Source organism: Ascaphus truei, chromosome 3 (assembly GCF_040206685.1).
Source record: "Ascaphus truei isolate aAscTru1 chromosome 3, aAscTru1.hap1, whole genome shotgun sequence".
Lineage (NCBI taxonomy): Eukaryota > Metazoa > Chordata > Amphibia > Anura > Ascaphidae > Ascaphus > Ascaphus truei.
In genome coordinates this window covers 418,688,513-418,713,164 of record NC_134485.1, presented here as the reverse complement: position 1 = coordinate 418,713,164, position 24,652 = coordinate 418,688,513, and the positions used below count along the sequence as shown (strand labels likewise).

General features: G+C 42.8%; 1 protein-coding gene across 2 annotated transcripts in view; it reads left to right on the top strand.

Moving 5' to 3' along the window:
- FAM168A (family with sequence similarity 168 member A) overlaps window positions 1-24,652 on the top strand; it is a 152,294-nt gene that overhangs the window by 20,793 nt on the left and 106,849 nt on the right. For both annotated transcript variants that reach the window (XM_075592730.1, XM_075592731.1), the window contains exon 2: window positions 13,056-13,190. The gene's annotated coding sequence lies outside the window, so the exon portion shown is untranslated. The remainder of the gene's footprint in view (window positions 1-13,055; window positions 13,191-24,652) is intronic.

Sequence of the window (24,652 nt, the reverse complement as noted above, 5' to 3'; positions counted from 1 at the left end):
ATACTTTAATCCAGTTCACTAAATTTATATGGTCTAGTAATATTGCTTGCTTGTATGTCGGTGTCCTGCGTCACGCACGTACGTACGTACGTACTGGAGAGAACTGAAACAGACTCCACCCCTCCCCCTCAGCCTGCTGCCGCTCAACAAAATTTTTGCTCATAAATATTCTGGTTGGCTCCTACGTTTTTAAAATGTCTTCCCCGGCTTCTAATTAAATAATAATAAAAAAAGCTCAATGTTATTAAATCTTTCTTGTGTTTATATCAGGGGTCTCCAAACTATAAGATTTTACCCGGCCTGCAGCAACTTGAAATATATATATTTTTGCTCATTATATATCATTTCCCAGTGTATGCATGGCATTCTTTCTTTGTAATTGTCACATTTCTCTCTTGTTCTGACTCATATGCTGATTACCCAAAAAAGATCCAAATAAAACTTATTCATTCATTTATAAAATATATAAAAATGATAAAAATATTTTTTCCCCCCTTAGGCCCATGAAAATGTATAGAATATATGATGTGTCCCTCATACTGAAACGTTTGGAGACCACTGGTTTATATAAACATTATCTAACTTACTCATAACTTTCTCATCGTTTGGAAATCGATGGAGTTGTGACGTGTGAAACAAAAAACCTCTTGCAAGACCAGAATACACACAACTGAACAATCTTGATTTACACTTTTAGCATTTGAAAATGCACAGACTGAAATGTTCAAGGGTCTGAGGAATATATGAAGGTGATCTATTTTGTTTTTGTAGCACGTCACATTGTGAAAAGATGAGACCTTTCCTGAGGCTAAAATTTTATCAAACTGTTAAGATGTAAAATGTTCTCTTTGCATTTAGCGCTCGGGATAGGTCATCCATGGGTTCCAAGAATAGACCAGGTAAAAAATTAAATGCACCACATTGCCTAATTAAACGGTCAATGAACTGTGAATATTGAGCAAACAAAGATAGACAAACTTAAAGGATTGTAAAACAGAATACATAATCTACTTGTCACGCAGGAGTTTATGTTTATTTTTTAAGGTTCAGCTTTCTTTCCATTTTTTAAAGCTATATTTTGAGTCTTTTTGTTTTTTTTGTAAAACATATATTTCATGACATCCAGGCCCCCGATGGTGGGAGCGTTTGGGACATCTGCCCCAGGCGCGGCCTTGGAAGGAGCACCCCCCCTCTCCCCTACAGTCTGAACCCGTAAATTAGTTCCGGCCCGAAGTCAGACCCATCTTCTGCTACCGGCAGCCTGGGTAGAGAGAGAGACAGAGGGGTACAGGAAAGACGCACAGACATGGGGGCAGAGAGAGAGAGAGAGAGATAGACAGAGACAGACAGAGACAGACAGAGACAGAAATGTCATGATTACCGTATGGGCTGGCCATGTGGACAAGATGACAACAGTCCCCCTGTCTTAGCTGCACCAGGCCCCCAAAGCCTTACTGTGGCTCTTCTTTTTTTTTTTTTCCAAACATTTTTATTACGGAATATACAGAATTACAAGCATATTACAAGCCATAACAACCTAATACAAAATTGATTTTTGAACATATTGGATAGGAAAGGGTATCGCCGAGAGAGGCGGGACCTCCGGGTCACGTAGTGGCCCAGTTAGAGAGAGGTCTGAAAAAGAGAGGGAAGAAAGAGGGTTGAGGGGGGGTGTTGTCGCCATCCCAGTTGTAGCGAACCTTCTATCTGTGAAGACAGCTGGGTTTTCCAACTAGATGTCGGTCGGGGTTGTTGGACTGGGTCAATGGCCCATCCAAGGTTCCCAGACCTTATAGTGCTCCTCAGTTTTGCGCTTGAGGAATGCTGTTAGTCTCTCCATCAACATTACTTCATTCACTCTTCTCTTAACCATCTGCTTGGAGGGGGTAGTGTCTTTTTCCAGGAGAACGCTACTGCACATCTCGCCGCTGTTAAAATGAAGGAGATTAATTTCCTAACTGGGCGGTCAATTTCCTCTTTTGGCCTGCCCAGTAGGTAGGTCAGTGGATCAGTGGGAACCGTGAGGCCGGTTACCTCTTGGATTAAAATTTGTATTGTGAGCCAGAAATTCTGAATTTTTTGGCATGTCCACCAGATGTGGGCCATGTCGCCTCTCTGTCCACAGCCTCTCCAGCATAGATCCGAGGCCAGGGGGTAGATTTGCTTTAATCTTACTTGGGTAAGATACCAGTGAAACATGATTTTGTAAATATTTTCTTTCGTTGTGGTACAAATGGAAGTTCCTGAAGCTGAGTCCCAAATATCTTCCCAATCCTCTTTGTCTATATCTATATTCAGTTCTGCCGCCCACTTGAGCATATGGTCATGTGTGGAGGGGCCTGCTGTTGTCTCCATTCCAGCGTATATTTTAGATATTAGACCTTTTTGATGCGCGCCAGTCTGGCACAGCATCTCAAAGTTTGTGAGGGGGGGGAATTCAAATTTTGGGGACATTTTTTGAAGAAAGTGCTAAATTTGGAGATATTTAAATGCGTCTAGTTCTGGCGCCTTCTATTTGGTGCGTAGATCTTGGTAGCTCAGCAGCCTTCCACAGCTCAGTAGGTCAGCGACTGCCCTGATCCCCCTTAATCTGAATTCAAACTGTTTTGGTTCACATCCTGGGGGAAACTTGGGATTGTTTTGGATCGGGGTAAGCTGTGATCCCGGAGAGGAGAGTTTGAACTTGGTTTTACATTTCAACCAGACCTCCCACGTGTGCCTCATCGCACGTAGCTGAAATTTGTGCGCCGATTTTATCACCTCTACCCGAACTCCAGAGGCAGGCCAGCAGAGAAGGCGTTTTAGCGTAGTGGGACTCTATATCTAGCCAACAATATTGGCCCGGGTCTGCGTCCCACACTACGGCTTGTCTCAGTTGGGCAGCTTGGTAATGTTTTAAAATGTCTGGCACCCCCAGGCCTCCTCTCTCCTTGAAGGACAGACCTAGCGACCCTGGGTCTTTTGCCCTTCCAAATAAAATTAAACAGTCTGTTCTAAATGTTTTTTAGTTCAGAGCCCGGGACATGAATCAGGAGTGTCTGGGAAAAAATATAACAATCTAGGGAGTATATTCATCTTTACCGAGATCATTCTCCCGATCCATGAGATCTGGTAACCTTCCCATTTATTTAAAACCAGAAACATAACATAAAACACAGACAAAGCTCAGTGCACATCCAGAAAAACTTATATACGGTACAGTGCCTAAATATACATGTATAAATAACTAATAAATAAAATGGTCTTTTAGTTTAACATTCTGGCCAAATTGTTGTAAGCCCCTGAGCCACTACATGGCAGACCACATCTCAAGGGTCCCTAACACTAATATAAATTCTTAATAACCTGTGCAATGCCAGGAAGAATGATTTATAATAAATCTGTCAATATTAGTTGCAAAAGTTCTAAGTCTGATTGAAGCTTTTATTAACCTGTACATCACCAGGAAAAGCACTCTATAATAGATTTGTCACAATCACACTGTAAGCAGGCAAGTTCCCCTGAGAGTGGGAGATGCCATGGAGTGAGCTTTTAACCATTTAAATGTGGGAGGGAGTGAGCTTCAATTAGGTAGGAGGTTGCCACCCTCCAATCAGCTAAGACTAGCTGAACAAGAATTGTAAAACATACAGAACACCTACAAGCTCATATTGAACCCCCAAAATACCCACAACATATATATAAGCATATAAGTTTCACAGAGGAGTGCTACTGAGCACTATTTTGGGGGTTCAATATGAGCTTGTAGGTGTTCTGTATGTAACCTTCCCATTTATCCAGATCTTTTTTTTATTTTTCCGAACAAAGTCGGATAGTTGTGTCGATATAGCGAGTTGTAGTTTCCTGATACATTCACTCCCAAATATTTAATGTAGGATGGACTCCATCTGTAATTGAAATTCAATTTGAGCAGTTTAGCTTCTGGCTCTGGTACATTTAGGTTTAGGGCTTCAGATTTATCGTTATTAATTTTATAGTCTGAGATTTTGCCAAAGTCCACCAGTTCTTTATGGAGATTGGGAAGGGATGTCTGGGGATGGGTTAAGGTTAGAATAATATCATCGGCAAATAACGAGATTTTATAATTTGTTTCGCCAATTAGTACGCCCTGGATGTTCACGCTATCGCGTATTTTGGCCGCTACGGGTTGGATAGTCAAAGTGAAGAGGAGTGGGGACGGGGCACCCCTGCCTTGTGCCGTTTTTCATTTCAAACTTTTTTGCTGTGCCTCCCGGGAGTTTGATCACCGCCGATGGGTTTTGGTAAAGTGCCCGGACACCCTCGAGAAACGAGTCTCTGAAGCCAAATTTCTGCATAGTTTTATCAAGAAAAAGCCAATTGATTCTGTCAAACGCCTTCTCTGCGTCTAAACTCAGAAGAACTGACTTGGTGTTTGTGAGGTTAATGTGATCTACTATGTTTATTATTTTGCGGGTGTTATCTGAGGCATGGCGGCCTGAGACAAATCCAACTTGGTCGATGTTTATGAGTCTGGGCAGGATAGGGTTTAATCTGTTTGCCAGTATTTTGCTGTATAGTTTGAGGTCATTGTTTTAACAAGGAAATTGGGCGGTAGCTCCCACATTGCATCGGGTCTCTGCCTTCCTTATGAATAATCGCAAGGTTAGCTAGGGACATCGATGCTGGTATAGGATTACCCTCCATAAAAGAATTAAACAGGTTCAGTAGGTGGACTGATAGGGTCAGGAGGAATCTCTTGTAGTACACATTGGTGAAGCCATCAGGGCCCGGGGCTTTAGTTATTTTTAATGCTTGTACTGCGTCTGCTAATTCTTCTTGTGTTATTTTCCCGTTAAGCATTTGGTTTTCCTCCTCTGTTAGGGTGGGAGGCTACAGTTATCAAGATAATTCGAGATTGCTACAGACGCTGATGCCCTTCCTTTCTCCTCTTGGGTTCTGAGATTGTACAATTTAGTGTAGAATTTAGTGAACTCATCCGCGATCTGTTTATCATTATATATTGTCTCGCCAGACCTATTCTTGATCGCAGTGATTTGGGATCTTTTTTGTACTCCCCTTAGCTTGCTAGCTAGAAGTCTGTCAGCCTTATTGCCCTTGTCATAGTATCTCTGGTTGGTCCATCTAAGGGCCTTTTCTACATCCTCCAATTGGATCTTTTTCAACTCATTCCTGGCAGCGGTCAGGGTTTTGTAAATTTTCCACGATGGGTTAATTTTGTGTTGCTGCTCCAGGTTTATAATTTTTTCTGTCAAGTCTTTAAGTAGTTTTACTTTAACCTTCTTTCTATGGGATGCAATGGAGATGAGATTACCCCTAATAGCTGCCTTATGGGCCTCCCAAAGTACCGCTGGGGATGTAACTGAACCTGAGTTGATACTAAAATATTCAGAAAGGGCTCTTCTAATTTCCCTCTCTATTTCCGGGTGATTCAATAGGGAATCATTTAGCTTCCAACTAAAGGTGCTTGACTTTACAAATGGAACAGAGAGAGTTAACATGATAGGGGCGTGATCCGACCATGTGATCGGGCCAACATCCGAATTTAGGGAGGCCTCCAGAACATTTTTGGTAGCCAGAAAGTAATCAATGCGAGAATAGGTCTGATGAGGTGAGGAGTAAAAAGTGTAGTCCCTTTTGGCCCTGATGCTGTGTTCTCCAGATGTCCACCAAAGAAAACTCCTTTATAATGGTCCTGAATTTCTTTCCGACCTTCTGGGACGATGCCACCTGTGAACGGTCCGGGGGAATCGACTTATCCTCACTAGGGTTTAGGGCCATATTTAGATCCCCCCCCCTACTATCATCGAGGACAGGTAGGCTGGTTCGATCTTGTCTAAGACCATTTTTAGAAACTCTATTTGGTTTTCGTTAGGCGCATACAGGTTGACCAGGGAGATCGCTGTGCCAGAAAGAGAGCCATATACCACAAGAAATCTACCCCCTGGGTTCGAAACCGTTTTGACATGATTGAATGGAGTTCCTTGGCGTATTAACACCGCGACTCCTCGTTTTTTACTACTAAATGAGTAGAAACTCATAGGGAATGTATTACTAAATGTTTTCCTGAAGAAATATTACATCTCCCCGTGTGTTTTTCATCTCTTGGAGGGCCAATTTCCGTTTTCTATTTTGTAGTCCTTTTACGTTAAGGGAGACAAATTTGATTGGCTTTTGACTAGCCATAATCATTGTGTTTAGTTAAGAGTCCTAGGACCTCTCTTTTCCCACTAGAGGGGCCTTGTATAGTTACTTTACTGGGTGGGTAGGAGTATAATTCTACGGCTGAGGAGACAGAGCTATAGTCCGCAGACTGGGGGGAGCGGGCGGAGGGGCAGTGGGAGGAGGAAAAGTTCTGCTGGGACAGTAACAGCAGATAAAGAGAAAGTAGAAATACGCCTGCCAAGAGGCCTCCAAAAAGTGTGGCTGGGATTAATTGCCAGCATTCGGGCTTAAGGCCCGGTGGGGGAAATCCAACAACGCGGGCACAGACGCGCGAGACCCGTCAACATATATACACACATAAACCATGCTCTTCCTTGTGTTAGGGCACCTGGGTGGAGTGAGTGGGGGTCATGAGGCAAGAAGGGTTTATTTATCTATGTAACTGGCATATGGTAGATCTTTATGTCTGATTGATTTTGACCTCTCTCCTGGTTACCGTGTACGTTTTGCTTAACTATAGCACACTTGGTACTGCCGGCATTGGACGTGGGATGTGGTCTTCTCCTATTTGGACACTGAGACACTAAATCCTTAGTAAAGGGGTGAGGGGGGAGGGAGGAAAAGGGGAGTGAAGGGGGGGAGAGCATTGATAATTTTAGGCACACTGGTGGTGTAGCTAGCGTAGGCTAGGTTGCTTATCTAAATAGTGTTTGCCTATAAAGCTACTGTGGCCCTTCTTTCATGTGCACAATAGGTACCAAGAAACTTCATACATTGCTTAAAGATGATTGTTCAAAATCCCTCTAGTTTTAGTTTCAGAGAACCAGCGTTATTCAGTTGCTTCCACCTTTTTTTTAAAGATGGAGTCCCACTAATAGTTTTATTAGGTTTTGTATTCTGTAATTTACATTAATTAAAAACATAAATATTGTTTTAAAGGCCTAAATATTTTTATTTTTTACGGTTGCCATTGAGTTTCTGAATGACTTTTTGTCAAACTTGTTTGCTCCATACTTGAGTTAAGGACATTAGAGTTAAAGACTCAACTTAATGTGTGAGGCCTCATTAAAAAGGGGCCAATGTCCAGAAGAAACGGGTGAAATGACAGGGAACTCCCCCCACTACCCTCATCTTAAACTTTAGGTTTACAATTGAAAGTTGTTTCTTTTATAGCGCTGAACACAAACTTTTGTTAGGCACAATGAACCCTCTTCTCCAAAGAGCATACAATATAGTTTTGGTACTTGAGGCTAAGGGAGATAATGACTTGCCTATTAGTAGCAGACCTTGCGCTAGGGTTATAACTGGGTTTGCCAATTTCAGGGGCGTAGTTACATAGTAGAAGAGGTTGGGAAAAAAAAAACAAACAAACAAAAAAAAAGATATGTCCAAGTTCAACCTGTGCTAAATTTAGACGACAGATACTTTATCCAATATCCGTACTTGCAGTATATTGATCCAGAGGAAGACAAACAAAAAAACCCCAGTAACATATCATCCATGGGGAAAAATGTAATTCCTTCCCGACTTCCAATATTTGGAGTCGGATTATTCCCTGGAACAACGTCCTTCCAATGTTTACTTATTTGGTATATCCCTGTATACCTTTGCTTTCTAAAAAGCTGTCCAACTTTTTTGTTTTTTAAAGATATCTATTGTATCTGCCATCACAGTCTCCATGGGTAATGAATTCCACATTTTAACTGCCCTTACTGTAAAGAACCCTTTCCTTTGTTGCTTGTGAAATCTCCTTTCCTCCAACCTTAAGGGATGACCCCATGCCCTTTGTACTGCCCTTGGGATGAATAGTTGTTTTGAAAGCTCCTTGTATTTGATTTTGTATATGGTTATCATATCCCCTCTTACACGACACAGTTGTCACCCTCTCCCCAATGGCAATGTATTCAGCTAGACTTCTCGAATGGAATCACATTATGTGCGTCCTAAGAGCATGAAACCAGCTCCTCTGAAATCCACTAACAGAAAGATAAATCTTTTGGCCTCAAGCTGTGAATGCTATATATACTCTGGTGTATGGGGAAAATTCTTATTTCACGGTCAGCAGTGTGCCAACATTGTAGTCTTTTTGAAGTGGTTCTACTGAACCGTAATTTTAAACCAGAAATGTGAGTCAGGAATTGTAAACTTGAATTTGCTGGTAGTGTCTAACACAGCTCGGAGAGTTTGTCTGCCAGCTCATGGTAGCAAATCTTAATAAGAGACTTGGTTAAAAGTAGAACATTTTGGGGGGTGAACGGAGACCATTTTTCAAACAATCTTGTTCCTCATCCTTTACATGTCCTTGATGATGGAAATCTAAGGGGCTGTGGGCACAATGCACATTTGATACACTTCAGTATGGTTCAGAAGACAAAAAGAGAATTATCATGGAAAATTCCACAAACTAGTGTGTGATTTTAAGACTGTTTATGCCCTATAGGAAGAGGTTTTTTTTTTTTTTTTAATGTTGTCAAAACTGCTCTCAATGTTTCTTCTAGTAAAATACTTCATTGTTCTTTTCAATGCTTTGAAACACTTAGAACTTTTGAATTGCACGTTGTGTGACTCTGCTCTGATTTTTTGTGAAAAGCTGGACTTTTTTCTTTGTGCATTACCCTCTGGCTTCCTGTTGTAGTTTTATTAGGTCGTCCTTTATCTGGCCTTTTTTTTTATTGCCCTACCAGCCCAGGCTGTGCATGCACAGTAGTCTATGTATCCGTCTGACTTCCAACATTCCCTGCCACATCCGCTGCCAAGATGTTTGACAGTATTACAGGCTTGGTGCCTTTTTGGAAAAGAGGACAACTGTTCCTACATAAGCTAAAGCATATTGCAAATATAGCTAAGTGGATTGGTGCACGATGCATAATGTGCTGTTTCTGTGACTGAGAAAGTTATGGCGCTGCTAATGATGGGGCTTCTATATTTGCCACGGAAAGGTTTGAAACAGAATCGTCTGCAAGTATTAAAATAATGTACAGTGGGGGTGGGGAGCGCGCACTGAGTGTAACTGGTGGAAAGTCAAATTCCCAGACCCCATTTTTATACAAAAAAATAGTTACTTAATTAAGTAATAATCCCAAAAGAACAGGGTATTACTAGCCAATAATGCCCTGGCTGGAAGAATTGAAGGCCCGAGGCGAAGCTGAGGGACTTTAACACAGCCAGGGCATTATTGGCCAGTAATGACCTGTTCTGAGGGGATTATTACTATTATAGGCTAAATGTAGGCTTTTTTTCATAAATAGGGAGAGGTGAGTGGTGCGGGGGGTGGAGGGGGTTGGGTGGGTGAAGGAGAGGGGGTGAGAGGTGGGGGGGACAATGATTTTAACTACAAACGAAATAATTACCTCAGCACAAGCTACAGTATACAAGTGGTGAAAGAAATATTACTTTGTTGCAAGCAACAAAGTTACTAGTTAGGACCCACCAGCTTCTGACAGCACTAGCAGCTGTGAGAGAGGCAGTAGAGTAGGTACAGCTGTGAGAGGGACTGCATACAGTATGCTGCTAGGAGAGGAGCGGAGATACAGCTGTGGGAGAGACTGCATACAGTATGCTGCTGTGTGAGGAGAGGAGCGGAGGTACAGCTGTGGGAGAGACTGCATACAGTATGCTGCTGTGTGAGGAGAGGAGCGGAGGTACAGCTGTGGGAGAGACTGCATACAGTATGCTGCTGTGTGAGGAGAGGAGCGGAGGTACAGCTGTGGGAGAGACTGCATACAGTATGCTGCTGTGTGAGGAGAGGAGCGGAGGTACAGCTGTGGGAGAGACTGCATACAGTATGTTGCTAGGAGCGGAGATACAGCTCTGAGAGAAACTGCATACAGTATGCTGCTAGGAGAGGAGCGGAGATACAGCTGTGGGAGAGACTGCATACAGTATGCTGCTGTGAGGAGAGGAGCAAAGGTACAGCTGTGAGAGAGACTGCATACTGTATGCTGCCGAGCTGTGTGAGGAGAAGAGCGGAGATACAGCTATGAGAGAGAGACTGCATACTGTATGCTGCCGAGCTGTGTGAGGAGAAGAGCGGACTGGTAACTGTTGTTAATTTCAACTTCTTAGTGTGCGCCCCATCATCTCTGAAAGCTGAATTGGCAAGTTGCCAAAAACTCCGGGCATTACTGATTGGTTAAAATTCCCGGCATTATTCAATCAGAACAAGGATTTCAATAATGCCTGGAATTTTACAGCTTTAGCATTATTGAAATCCCTGCTCTCTGATTTGGTTTAATTCCGGGCATTATTCATTCAGTAATGCCTGGAATTTTTGTCAGCTTAAATGTATTTAAATTTTTTTTGGCAGCTTAAAAGCCAATCAGCTTTTCCTTTTCTCAGAACAGCTCTGAGACAGGGCAGGGGATTGGTCAGGATGCAGGAACAGCTCTTGAGACAGGACAGGAGATTGGCCAGGAAGCAGCAGCCTGGCAGTGGCTCCTCCCCCTCCCTCCGGCAGTGTGTGGATATAGATAGCTGCAGTGTAAGTGTATATAGAGGTGCTTTAATGTGTTTACCATTTTATTTTAATTAAAAAAAAATCTATATAACTATACGAAAGTGTCTATTATTTATGAAAAAGGCCTACATTCAGCCTACAATAGTAATAATGCCCTGGCTGGTTTAAAGTCGCTCGGCTATAGCCCCTGCCTTCAACGCTTCCAGACGGGGCATTATTGGCCAGTAATGCCCTGTTCTTTGGAGATTAGAACTTAAATAATGTCACATTGTCTGTCTTGTTCTGTACCTATGTGCCTGGCTTCTGCATAGCGAACATAGTAAAGATAGGAACTTCCAGTGGAGTTCAACAGATTCCGACATTTGCCTAATAATTGAATTGCAGCTTTGATTGTTGTACTAACCTAGATGAACTCCCCTTTGAAGTGGGCTCTCCTTTCTCCACCGTTAGGCCCGTAATATACTGTGTGTGTGTGTGTGTGTGTGTGTGTGTGTGTGTGTGTGTGTGTGTGTGTGTGTAATTTATTATTAAAAAAAGACACGTTGGTGAATAAAATATTTCTTAACATTGTGTACACACACACACACACACACACACACACACACACACACACACACACACACACACACACACACACATTTCAGCGGCGGTAGATGCGCAAAATTCTTTATTTTCCTCATCTTCCCCCCCCTGTCGGCCGGTTCCACGCTCACTGCTGTGCGTGCGGCCCTATTACAGAAAGGCTGAGTAACCTCAGCCAACTACAACTGCCGCGCACGGCGCAGCAAGCACACACGGCGCAGCAAGCGCACCCTCTATAGAACAGCCCTTAGCCGTACCATTCTCTGTAAATAAAATGGCAAAATTTAATCATTCCTTGAGTCGTGTATCTAGTATTAAATGATTTAGACCAATTTCGATAAGTTAAAGAGAAGTTGGCAGAAATGAAGTTGTGCATTTTCAATGACCCTATAAGAACGGTCAGTCAAGGACAGCAGCGGAGCGCTTTAACCTGGCGATGGAATGATAACTACATGGATGTGCACAGCTACAGTCGCCAGTCAGAAATCTGTACCCAAGATGAGTCTGGGATTGCTTAGAGATTTGTGGAAGAAATCAATGCAGAGCTGTGTTGTGGTTTAGAGCAGGGGGGCGCAAACTTTTTTCCCTGCGCCCCCCTGCCGGCTGTCCCCTCACTCCCGCGCCCCCCCCCAACCCCAACTTACCCGCGCTCCGGCGTAATGACGTCACGTTGCCATAGCAACGTGACGTCACATGACCTCGCAGCGTCATTTTGACGCCGCGTTGCCATGGCGACGCAGGGAGGAAGCCGCCGGAGCCACGGTAAGTTAGGTTTACAGAGGCCCTGCAGCTCCCCCGGCACTTAATTTAAGTGCCTTCGGGAAGCGCGCGGGGCCTCTGTAAACCCCGCGCCCCCCGTCGGCATTGTCGCGCCCCCCCTGGGGGTCGCGCCCCACAGTTTGCGCACCGCTGGTTTAGAGAGTAAGATCTGGAGTGAGGGCACATATAATCCATGATCAGTGTTTCTACCTCTACGTTCGTTACCTTACACACACACACACACAAATAACATTGGCTTGTCTTGGCCATTAACCCCTATAGCCCACCAATTATGGTGCATCATTGATTTTTGTGTATAAGCACTAATGGATTCATTGGAGTAGAACGCCTTCTATCCTATGTAATCTATTAAGAGAGTCTAATTATTGTGAACGTAAACTTATAGCAATACATCAATTCCAACAAAATTGATAGTTGATATAAACAACTCTAAAATATATTCTTTACTTAATCACTTCAAATGTGAACAAGCTCTTGGCAGATCGATTTCTATACGTCCTTAAGATTGGCAAAGCCAGTTCAGATTTGAGTGATAAAATAAAAATACGTTTTATATTTCTTACAGAAACTACAGTTTCAGCTCAGATTTATCTACCGTTGTGATTACTTTACAGTATTATACCATTATTGTATGCAATAAATTGTTTGGTCAGGATTCTTAGATTATGGTTTCAGGTTCCGGCAGGAATGCGCAACTCCAGTCCTCAAGGGCCACCTGCACGCCGGGTATTGGGGATATCCCTGCTTCAGAACAGGTGTCTCGGTTATCGACTGAGCCGCAAATTGAGGCACCTGTGTTGGAGCAGGGATATCCCTAATACCTGGCCTGTTTGGTGGCCCTTGGGGACTGGAGTTGCCCACCCCTGAACCAAGGATTAATCTGGAACTCACTTCACATGAGCTGAATGCAGGTGTTTATATCCAGGTCCAATATTTTGTTAAATATGATATGCATATAAATGTGTTGATGAACTAAGCTAACTGGTCCTCCAATAGATTAACAATGTGTGTATATATTTGTATAATATGAATGCGCACCAATACATGCAGTATCCTCTTTTTATAATATGTCCTATTTTGTATTTTGTTTTAGAATCAGTGTGTGGGAGATCTTAAAGTGACTGCAGTTTGAAGTTCTTCAATTCAAGTAATATCTTCGTGTTAAGCTGCTTCTGAACCCTCTACATTCTGAGCATTCCCAGAAGGAAGGTAAAGGTTGTCAAAAAAGGTATGTTATTTACCTGATTTGTTTGTTTATTTTAATTGAAATTCTGTGTTCTGGAAAATGTATGTATGCAGCATACCTTTTAATTTTGATATGCATAGTTACAATAGCCTACATTAGCTTTTCATTTTGGAATTGCACCTTCTGGAATGGCCATGAAATAAACAGTAGAAAGCCAAATTGTGACAGTAAAGTCAGTGTAGTGCTCAACAGTTGGAGCTAGTTCCATCTGTAGAAAATATATGATTAAGTGACCAGATGAAGATGGAGTGTCCAAAGTATGACACTATAATTGAACTGGAAGGGATAAGTGTCTAGTGGAGTCCGCATGACATCCACAACTATGTACACTTCAATAAACACCCAACCATTATATGAATATATATAAGATGATGTCCGTTGTGTACAGGATATGTAATAAGGCACTGCGGCTCTTTACCTGTACACTCCATGGGGCACTCGCATCGTCTGTGGCGTGCAGTCCATCCGGTGTAGATTCAAAGTAGTAGTGGGTGTGGATAGAGCACAGCCGAAGAAATCCTGCTTCTGGTATCCAGAGAGGGGAAAATAGCCAGGCAACTCCAAACTGAATCCACACCCACTACTACTTTGAAAGCCAACTTGTGTTTGACTTTGCACAATAACTTTTCCATAGAGAACATATTTGGAAACACACTTCCGGGAACCGGTTACTGCAGTTGATAAGTGGAAGCAACTGCTCTATGCTCCCTACACAAAACATAATACATGGGCACATAAACTGTAGAACAGTGTACTCTGCCAAAAATAGACAGGGCGACGCTCAAGAAGAGGCCTAAAGGAACTGATACAGGAGGGACGGTAGCGGTGAAAATAAAGATGGATGTTTAGTTTCATTGCCTGAATCAATAATCGAATGTGGAGGCCAAAATAGGATAAATGAGTAATGATTTTTATTACCAAGCATATGCAAGGAGACCAAAATGAGGAAGTCTCAAAGGCTTGGTCTCAAGTATACAGTATATGCTTCTGTATCACAAACTTAAGAGCCAGATATACATTATGCAATCTTTATACAGTGTAATTAATGCAATGCCCATATAAAAAATATTGTTGACAAGATATATTTTTCTGCTTAGCATATATTTATTATAGCGACCCCTCCTAACTTTCCGTAATCTTATTTTGAGCCCTAAACTGCCTGGAAACCATCTTTTTCTTGCTAATCATTCTGTTTTCACTCCCCCATACCTCCTGGACACTCATTCTGCAAGCCTTGCATAAACAGATTAACCACTCGTTACCCGGGTCTAGTCGTCGCATACCACAATGTGTCTCAGAGACCCCATACCAATATTCCAACTCACAGAGACCCCCTCTCAGTGCATCCACAAGTTAAAAGGAGTTACAAAGTAAGTGTAAGGCCGAGTTTATAGTGGGGGTGACGGCGACCGCGTGACGTCAGCCGTTGCCATCCTAATGGATTCCTGCACTCTGGTGCAGGAGACCAGAGATCGCGACCGGGGGGGGGGGGGGGAGAGGGGGGAGGTTTATCGTGAGCGGTTCACCCTCTCACGTGCCTGTGATGTCACCCCTCGATTGCTGGAAATATCAAAATCTTCTGATTTTCAGCGACGGCTGACATCACACTGTCGCGGTCGCGCCCACTCTGAGCACCCGCGACGGACAGCATGTACTTGGTACGGCGCTGCGCAATGTCGCAGTCGTACTATAAACTCGGCCTAACATGGATCGAGAGACGAACAGTAGTCTTTTAACGTCAAGAAGAGATGGGCCTGTGAGCAGGAATTTGTAGGAGTCTTGTGACGACATGAGGGAAAGGGCTGAAATGTTGGCATCATTAACACCATGTTCAGCTGGAAACAAATAGCGCACGGGATTGGTAGACATGGTACTTTTGATTAATTGCGGATTCCAATGGTCGTTTCACATTTTCTTTCTTGCTCCACAGACACATGTACATAAAAATACATAATAAAATAAATGTGTCCTGTGTGTACATTTGGTTTTTTAAATGTTTTTCAACTTGTAAAGCCCGATTTCTTTACGTTGATGCTAGTACCTAGGGATAGATCGCAGCAATGTTCTGGTTATGACCTTATCCATTTTAATTATGATCCAATATAACATGCAGCTTGACGTGAGTTTGGGCAGGGTGTGAAACTGGAGTATGGGTAATGACTTATGTATGTTATTATGCTTTTCAGACATGTTGGTATATCTACCATTTTCATTTACCAATGTATTTTTGTATGAAAAACATGATTCTTTTTTGGGTAATGTGGTCTCTGTTCTCATGGAACGGTTTATTCCTGTTTAGTTTTAGCTGCTGTCAGTTACATAATTGTTCCTTTTAACACTTTTTCCAAGGCCAACAAAGACTAGTATTGTACCTTTCATGGAAAGCAAGAGGTTTAAATAAAGAGCCACCTGATTGCAAAGCAGCAACCCTACAGATAGCAACCTTTTTTGTTTTTACTTTGTTTAATCAAGGGGTTTCCTCGCTTAACTGGGGGGTCCTCCCATCTCCGAGGATTGTCCGGTTGGTGAGATGTCATTTTTGTTTTTGCTAGTACATGGAAGTAAAAGTTGTCCAATGATATTGCAGCTGTTTCTTGGGCCCCCGGAGAGAAGCCGACTCCAACCTATTGTCCTCCCAGGCAAGTATTCTTGTCCAGGAGATTAATTCAATCATTATGGCTCCAGATTCACGCAGTTGAGCTCCAAGGGAACACACACACACACACGTGTTTTTTTTCTTTTTCTTAAATGCTTGGTATTACTATGGTAACCAAATGCTCTGTAGGGCTTTGCAATATTTATGAACAAATTGTATGAGACTGTTGTGAAACCTTGTGTTTTATAGGCTCCAACATGAGAATTATTCATATGAAGTAGAAAATTAATGCAGAGTAAATGAGTACTTCAGTATTCGGTAATACCTTTTTTTAATTTGGACAAACAATAGATATTTTAAGAACAAGCTTTCGTGAGTTCTCCCCTCTTCCTCAGGTCAGCAATACTGATTTGCAAAAAGATTCCATGAGTTAAGCAGTAAATAAAAATACCCCTTGTGGTGCATGCATGTCTGACAGGTCTGCAACCCTGGATTTCCCCATGATCTCTAAGGCTAGGTCCCCGGTGCCTGCTGCAGGGACAAGAACCGCCCCTCAATGGGGCCGGGCCCACTAGCTCCCTTGGCTGCCGCACTGCACGACCAGTTTGTCCTGAAGACAGTCAAATTGTTTTCAGTACTGGTGACTTGGCAGGCGCGCGTGCAGCGCCGTAGCCTTGGGCTGAGGTCCCGCAGCATCCGACGGCGCGCGCAGTCGTGTGCGCCACTCACCTGCTCCTGACTGCCTCCCGAGTCCCTCGTCACTGCAAGGCTCACAACGCTCTGTGACGCGTCAGCCAGCAGGAGATGCAACAGGATTGTGTTCCCGTGCGGCGACGCGTCACGTGGTGTGGCAGGGAGCCAATCAGCGGGACCCTAGCCTCTGCCTCCGCCCCCTTTCCACTCTGCTACTCTCGTGTGTGTGTGTGTGTGTGTGTGTGTGTGTGTGTGTGTGTGTGTGTGTGTGTGTGTGTGTGTGTGTGTGTGTGTGTGTGTGTGTGTGTGTGTGTGTGTGTGTGTGTGTGTGTGTGTGTGTGTGTGTGTGTGTGATATTAATGAGGGAGTGTACATGGCACTTGATATTTAATCAGACTCATTCTGCAGCTCACTCGGCCTTCAAAAAACTTCTCCCTCATATCATCCTGAGCTTCACTAATCTCCAATCTCTACAGTCTCCCAGTTTATGGTCATCGCTACAGCAAACACATTACCCCCCCCCCCCCCCCGTCATGCCCATTCCCACCTGGCCCATTTTAGCCATGCCCCCGCCACAAAAAAAAAATGTTCCCTACGGACCGCCGATAGCGGTGAAGTGCCTTCCACGCGCTGCCCTTACGCAGTGCCGGCACGTGCATCGGGGCCTCAGCCTTAGCCAACAATGCTTTCCACTGCAGCCAGGGATTCTGGGTAATGACATGCAATTGAGCAATGTGTCACTCTTTACTTCTCATCCACTTTAACATGGACCCCTATGAGCTTATACCTTCTATATTACTCACCTTTTCAGCACAGCCTGGGTTGAAGAAGTGCATAGCCAGGAAACCTACTCACAGACAGTTGTTTTGACCTTTTTTGTTCAATGTTGTGTTTTTTTTATTTTTTTAAATTTTAATTTTTTTAAATTTTTTATTAATCTGTTAGACACAGATGTAAAAATAAAAACCAGCATAACAATCTTAAGTCAGATGATGTAAGAAAGGAATAGCAGAGAGAATGGTGAATAGAATAGAACCATGCAGGGAGGGAGAGGGGGTTAATTATTGTAGAGGCAGGAAGAAACATTACAAAAAAAGATGTGTGTAAGAAACCCCATATCCGCATTAAATCCCCATTTTTAGGGTCAAAGAGCATTATCTTTGAGTTCAAATGTTTTTCGTTCTTGCGTACTTTTTAAACATTCCTTTTTGATCTTTTTATTTTTTATTTTTAAATCATTTATGGAACTATCTGGCTGAGAAGTGGTGTCCACCTGGAGAGAGGAGGACTCTCGAAAGCTTGTTTTGTAATATCAATTGTTGGTTCAAATAAAAAAAAGGTATCACCCAATGCTGAAGTACTAATTTACTCTGCACTTTCACAACTGGACTAACACGGTATTTCTACTTAATAGAATATTAATGCAATTAATTTATTTTGCAAGTATTAAGGGCTCCCATGGGGTATAAATAATCTTTATTTTTATCTTGTCTGTCCGTGAGTAGGGTAAAAGGCTCTTAATTTCAATAACCCAGGCTGCGCTGAAAAGCTATGCTAGGCCTGTAAATATAGTGCGCGCGTGCCAATTATAATTGGCTGGATAAGCCAGCCGTTTCTATACTATTGATGCGCGGCCGTGAACGGTGGCGCGGCAGACCAGGGAAAGTACAAGAGAATTGTATTTTTGTGCTGTCGCCGTGACACGTGACGCTGTGAACCAATCACAGTGCGGCCTGCACTTTGACGCCCCCTAGCCGCGCGCGTTACCGCTCACCCTCTACACACGAAATGTCCGCGCCACATACACGCACCAGCGCGCACTATATTACAAGCCTAATACGGCAGGCATAAGCTTATGGAGCTCTATGTTAAAATGGGTGAGAAGTAAAGAGTGACACTGCTCATTTGCATGTCATTACCCAGAATCCCTGGCTGCAGTGTAAGCACTATATGCTAAGCAATAATGGGGAAAGACTGTTGCAGACCTGTCTGAGACATGCAAATGCACCACAAGTGGTATTTGTTGCTTTGTTGATAAAGTGTACAGCAAATACAATCACAAGGTTGATTACCTGGTAAAGAAGGGTGGGTAGGCGTATTGGTCCTGTCTTCAATTTAGTAAAATAACAGCGCGGGAGTAGGTGCTACGATACCTTTCATTGGACCAACAAGTAGTTATGTGACAAGCTTTCCAACTTCTCAGGGTTTTTCATCAGGTATGGCTGGAATTCAGAAACAGAATATTTATATACCGTTTTGCTACCTGATATTTGTGAGCTACTAATCTGAAGAGTGAATGAGGGTTCTGAGCAAATTCCGAAACACAGGGATTGAGGGTGCAGGGAGAGTGGAAGTGAGGGGGTACTTATATAAAATCTTCATATTCTTCCTGTAGACTGAAAATTGCCGAAAGTGCCCACAGTGGAATAAAACACCTTGGCCTTTGACTTTAATAATTCTTTATTGCTATCTGATTATGCACATGAGACTTTCTGTTACTAAAAAATAAGTTATAAACAAATTGAAATGTGAATGGTATACATGCAATTATGGTTTTCAGAGGTGTGTGTGTGTGTGTGTGTGTGTGTGTGTGTGTGTGTGTGTGTGTGTGTGTGTGTGTGTGTGTGTGTGTGTGTGTGTGTGTGTGTATTTAAGACGATACAATTTGCGCACACATGATTACTGAAGTACAGTATTGACTTTTTGTTGCTTCTCCCAATGTTATTGGTATCCAGCAAGATGTAGTGTTTCCATGTACGTGTTTAACATTTTGCATTTGAAGGCGATTTTAAAGGGCAATTATGGGTTAGCCGTGGTGATTAGCATATTGATTTTCAGGGAAGGCCATGTGCTTTTTTTGCCTGTAAAAATTATTTATATAATGGTATGCTTTATTAACCAGGTAATCATGATATTGTTGCATTTAGCATGTTGGTGCAGGAACTCAGATTACATACTGCTAGATATGTATGTGCTTTATTTAAAACGACCAAAAGCAATGGAATAAGACAAAGGCTTCCATGCTTGGCACATGCAAATATGTAATTTTAGGTCTGTTTTAATATAATTGTCTCATCCCAGAAAAAAAAAAGTAAAGTTGAATGTTAAGAAATCTAAATGTTCAATTTCTACCGCAAGGAAGTTGCTATAAGTGCGATTAGTTTACGCTTCTCACCATTCTCACCATTATCATGTGGCTGTTTGAGTTCTTTGGATACAAATGAGATGGGAAGTAGCTTTAGCTGGCTGGATTAAATATGCAATCCATGCCGTTTGTAATGAGGAGTTTTAATATACTGAGTAGCGTTTGATTTCTGTAGCAGGTTTAGCTTTCCTCCCCCGCAGTGCAAGATCTTTGGAACACTCCTGTTTTGTGACAATTTGTTGCCAATATTCCCCGTATGCATCTTTCAATTAAACGTTGCACATTGCATGCAGGCTGCAGCTCTGCAAAAACAAGGTTAAGTTCCTTTCTCATTTATTCATGTTTCTGCAATGATTTTATTTTAATTTTATTGCAACATTAAATCTGAAAGGATTGGATAATTCTACACCTATTGCTAAGGATCCTTAGCAATGTATTGTCTGCATCAAGAACACTTCCTTTATTATACACTGGTCATCAGACACAAAGCATTTTACAAAATGGATGCTTTAACAGAACCGATGTCAACACTCAGCACTGCTAGATCTTTACCCGCTGGTTAGTCAAGGTCCTTGGCTATGATTTAAGAACATGTCATTAAAGCCAAGTGTATGAATAAGGTGTATGACTGAATCATGAAATGGGAGAGAAATCAGACTACCAAATCCCAAGTATTTTATATGGTCAGTCTGCAGTTTAGTACAAAAAAAAAAAAGACACGGTCACTCGCAAGAGTAGCCTCACGGACGACTTGGCGTGGGAGACGTGAACAAGTTAATTATATTTGTAAGGCCTGACTAGACCACTCATTGCACTTCATCAACAAGCTGTTCCCTAATCCTACTTATTGTAGTTGCTGTTCCTCATGATACAATATATAGTTGCAATAAAAAGCACTCCTCTAAAGAGATGATGTACCATTTTAGCAGTTCCATCTTTAGAAGCATTGTAATTGTTAGCCCGAAAGCCTCACTCCAGCAGGCACAAGTATACTCAAATGTATAATACGTACTGAATCAGGGGCTGGTTTATTGTTAATAAACACACAATCCCAGCAAGCTCTAGCCCCAGAACCTTGTGTTTGTGTGTGTGTATACAAAGCGTGGCCAAATGTATACAACAAAAGGCAACGATACCCAATGCTACATCCAATGTGATAAAATACATAGTTATATACTTCAATGTTGGTATTCTCATGAGTAAGGGCCATTTAGTTCCACCCTTCGACCAAAGCGTTATAAGCCTGTAGCCACTTCACGGAATAACCAGTATGCAGGTCCTAACACTACCTGGGAAAACTCTAATTTTTACCCCTGCTGTGGAAAAAACCTGCTGCTTAAAGCTGCAGTTCAAACTCCCATTTTTTTTTTAACTTCAATAGTTTCATGTGGGCAATCTCTACTTGCCTAAAGAACGGCATAGCTGCCAGTCAATTCGTTCTCCGTCTATTGATCGGCAAAGTTTGGCGACATCTTTAAATATGGAGAATGTAAATGGTTGCTATAGGAACAAGCATGCTTGTTAAAATAGAATACAAGAAAATTGGTCTTTCAAAGTTGTTTTTTTTTAAAACAGAAAATGCTAAAAGTATTTTTTCTTACTACAGGACTGATTTATTAAAAAAAAAAAAAACACACATGTGGGATATTGCTTGAACTGCAGCTTTAAAATGTGGGGTGGGGTGAGCTTAAACCCTGGGAGGAGGGACCACTAACCGCCAAACAACTGATACCAGTTAATTAAAATTTTCAACTGGTATCAAATTATTAATTTTACTTTTCAACTGGTATCAGTTGTTTGGAGATTAGTGGTCCCTCCTCCCAGGGTTTACGCCCACCCCACCCCACTTCTTAAGTAGCAGGTTTTCCCATGTTCTTGTGCAGGACAGGTCCACTGAGGCCATTCTCCCTCCAGCAGAGGTAAATGAGTATATGTTTACATGTAGTGTTAGGACCTGCTTAGTGGTCATGCCGTGACGTGGCTGCAGGATTATAACGCTTTGGCCAAAGGGTTTAACTAAATGACCCTTACTCAGGAGAATACCAACATTGAAGTATTTAACTATGTATTTTGTCACATTGGATGTAGCATTGGGTATTTTTGTCTTTTGCTGGTTTATTGTACCTAACCGATGAAGGAATGCAGCTGTGATCAATATTCATTGAAAGCATAACAATCTGTCTTTGTGACAACAAAATGTAATTCATTTAATTTGTGACAGTAATTAAACTTTTAAAAATGCTCGTGAGCTCCACAATGCGATCAGGATGAAAATATGTCCCTAATGGTTTTTTGTCATTGGCAAAGTGGGTTAGCACTTTTTGGTTTTACAGCACCTTGTAGACCAGACATTTTCCCATGCACTTCCCTTCCATCTTGAACTAGCAAGAGTGCACCCTCATAAGGGCATCCTCAAGAATGTCTTCTTTACCAGCTTTATGTAACCCAGTATTATAGTTGTGTAGCAGCATGCAGGAAATCATATCATGCAAAGGCAGAGATCTCAGACTTCTGTGGACCATCTTCCTGAGCGTGTACATTTTGTTAATGTTATCTGTACTGGGGAGGCCCTGGAGCATAATTGCTGTTTGATCACTTGCTTAAGAATTGACAGTGCAATAAACTGTGACTGACTGGCTGATAAGGGGGGGGGGGAACAAAATGGGAATACAGCGTTTCATTCATTCATTGGCTCACTGAGGCCATTCTGATTTCTAAGGCCTCGGTCCCGCTGCGCTCGTTGGCGCGGGCGGCCACACGCGAGTTCCCCACCAGCAGGGGAATCCTCCCGAGCCGGTCCCCCCTGGCGGCCCAGCGCACTACACGCTGTGGCGCGTCAGCCGCTATGGGACACAAGAAAATGGTGATCCCTAGCGTTGACGCGTCACGTGGTGTGGCTGTGAGCCAATGGGGAGGGGAGGCTTCGGGAGGAGGAGAGGCTTCGGGGAGCGGGGAGGAGTGTGGAGTGAAACAGCGTGAGTGCCTGTCTGTGTGTGTGTGTGTGTGTGTGTGTGTGTGTGTGTGTGTGTGTGTGTGTGTGTGTGTGTGTGTGTGTGTATGAGTGCGTGAGTGCCTGCCTCTGTCTGTGTGTGTGTTACTTACCATCAGCAGCTCCAGCCCGAGTCCGTGGAGGGAGGGGGGGAGAGTAGCGCATCCCTCCGCTCAAGCCACGCCCCCCCTCCCTGTCAAACCTCCCACTCCCGCCCACCTCCCGCTCCCTACAGACCGCATATCGCGGTCTGTGTATGTCAGCGCACCGCCTGTCTGCAGTGCGGGCGCGCTGACTCTGGGAGCGGGGCCTTAGCCTTAGTGTGCTGTTATTCTCAGGAAAAGTGACATTTTCAGAGTCTTCACCAGCAAATGGTATGCTAACAGTACACAGGCCCTTTTATCTTTTGATTAACATTAACAAAAATGAACTTGTAAAAATATATGTGACTGAGGCTGATTGTGCAAGGCATTTCATGGGTATTGTATTCCTTTCTCTGTGTGGGTAATTTTGCAGTAACTCCCGAAAGCTGAAACACTAGGTGTCTTAATAGAAACTGTCAACTTGAATGTATCTTTGTGTTGTCCTTGGAACTATGCTTGACTTTCTTCCTGGCAATTCATCAAGTTAGTGCATCCATCTTCAAATGATTTATAGCTAGTGTACTAAGAATATTAGATAATAAAAGTTGCGCTAGCTATTTTTCTGTGGCGTAAGATTACTCTAAAAACTGTTAAGGGTTTTTTTTTATTTCAAGAGTATGGCTATAGAGCGAGAGGTATTGATATAGATATATACACACACACGCTCCACCGGAGAACAGACCGCACGCTTGCAGTCCCCACCACAGAGGCAGATCTATCCATCACCACCACTCTGCTCTCCAAGACCATGTGCATTGCGTAGCGATAGTTCATGCATTGGGAGGTGGGATCTTGGCGAGCGGTAAATGACCGCTCTGCCTCTGTGTATTGTACACGCGCGCACTCTCTCAGTTCTCCATACAAAATAGCTCCATGTGAACAAATCGGCGTGGGGCTAATATAAAGGGGCCCCAGGCCTGTTAAAGATGTCTCGTACCTAATATCTTCCCTCCTGTACTTTGAAACTTGTATTTGCAAGTTTTAATCGTATCCCTCCCCCTTCTATCCTCGAAGTCTAAGCTGTAGATATTAAGTTCCTTCTGTCTTCCTAGATGGATTCACCCAAGAGCTCTGAAGGGTAGACAGTCTGCCAGAATTTGACCCGCATAAGTCTAACTCTTCCTGTTTGTTTTTGGCCCGTTGGTTTATTCTTTCTATGATGGACCCTGTTCCATTTTTGTTATCGTTGTTTTCTTGCACACAGTCAATAACCCTTAACTATACAGGTCAAATTTGTGGTGTGTTATTTTGTTTTATTTTTGTTTTTATTGAACACTTCTGGAAAGCTTTTAGATGTTGTAACATGTATGTAATTGGGTGAAAACAGTAGGCAGGTGGGTGGCATGATGCAAGTTGGTGATTTTGGGTTTATTTTCACTTACTGTATGTCTTTGTGCTCTGGTTTTTGTGTTGGAACGTGGCAGAACTGTAGTCAAAATATATTTTTTGCAAATTTGTCTAAACATGAATTGCAATGTAATTTACCTTTTGTCTAGCTTTAAGGAAATGCTGACAGTGGGAGTACAAAACTTGAGGTTGGCTGAAGTAGATCCATAACCTGGAACACTGCACTAATGTATTTTCTTCCAACCTTTAGTTGCAGTACTGAATGTGTCTGTGATGTGTCATTAGATGTCTGTGAAGGTGTGTCATGTACGGCAAACCTGTGAGCACGTGACCTACACACGGGACAAGGGTTAATGCATAGCTCGCAAAGGTCCCTCAAATGAACAATATCTCTCCACAATCCGTCCCCATAAACCATCTGTCACGAACAGCACACAAGTGAGCACGTGACTTGGATATGCAGCCAGGGTTGATGCACACGGCTACTGTAGTGAACTCCCCTTTCTCTATCGCAAAGGTACTTCCAATGAG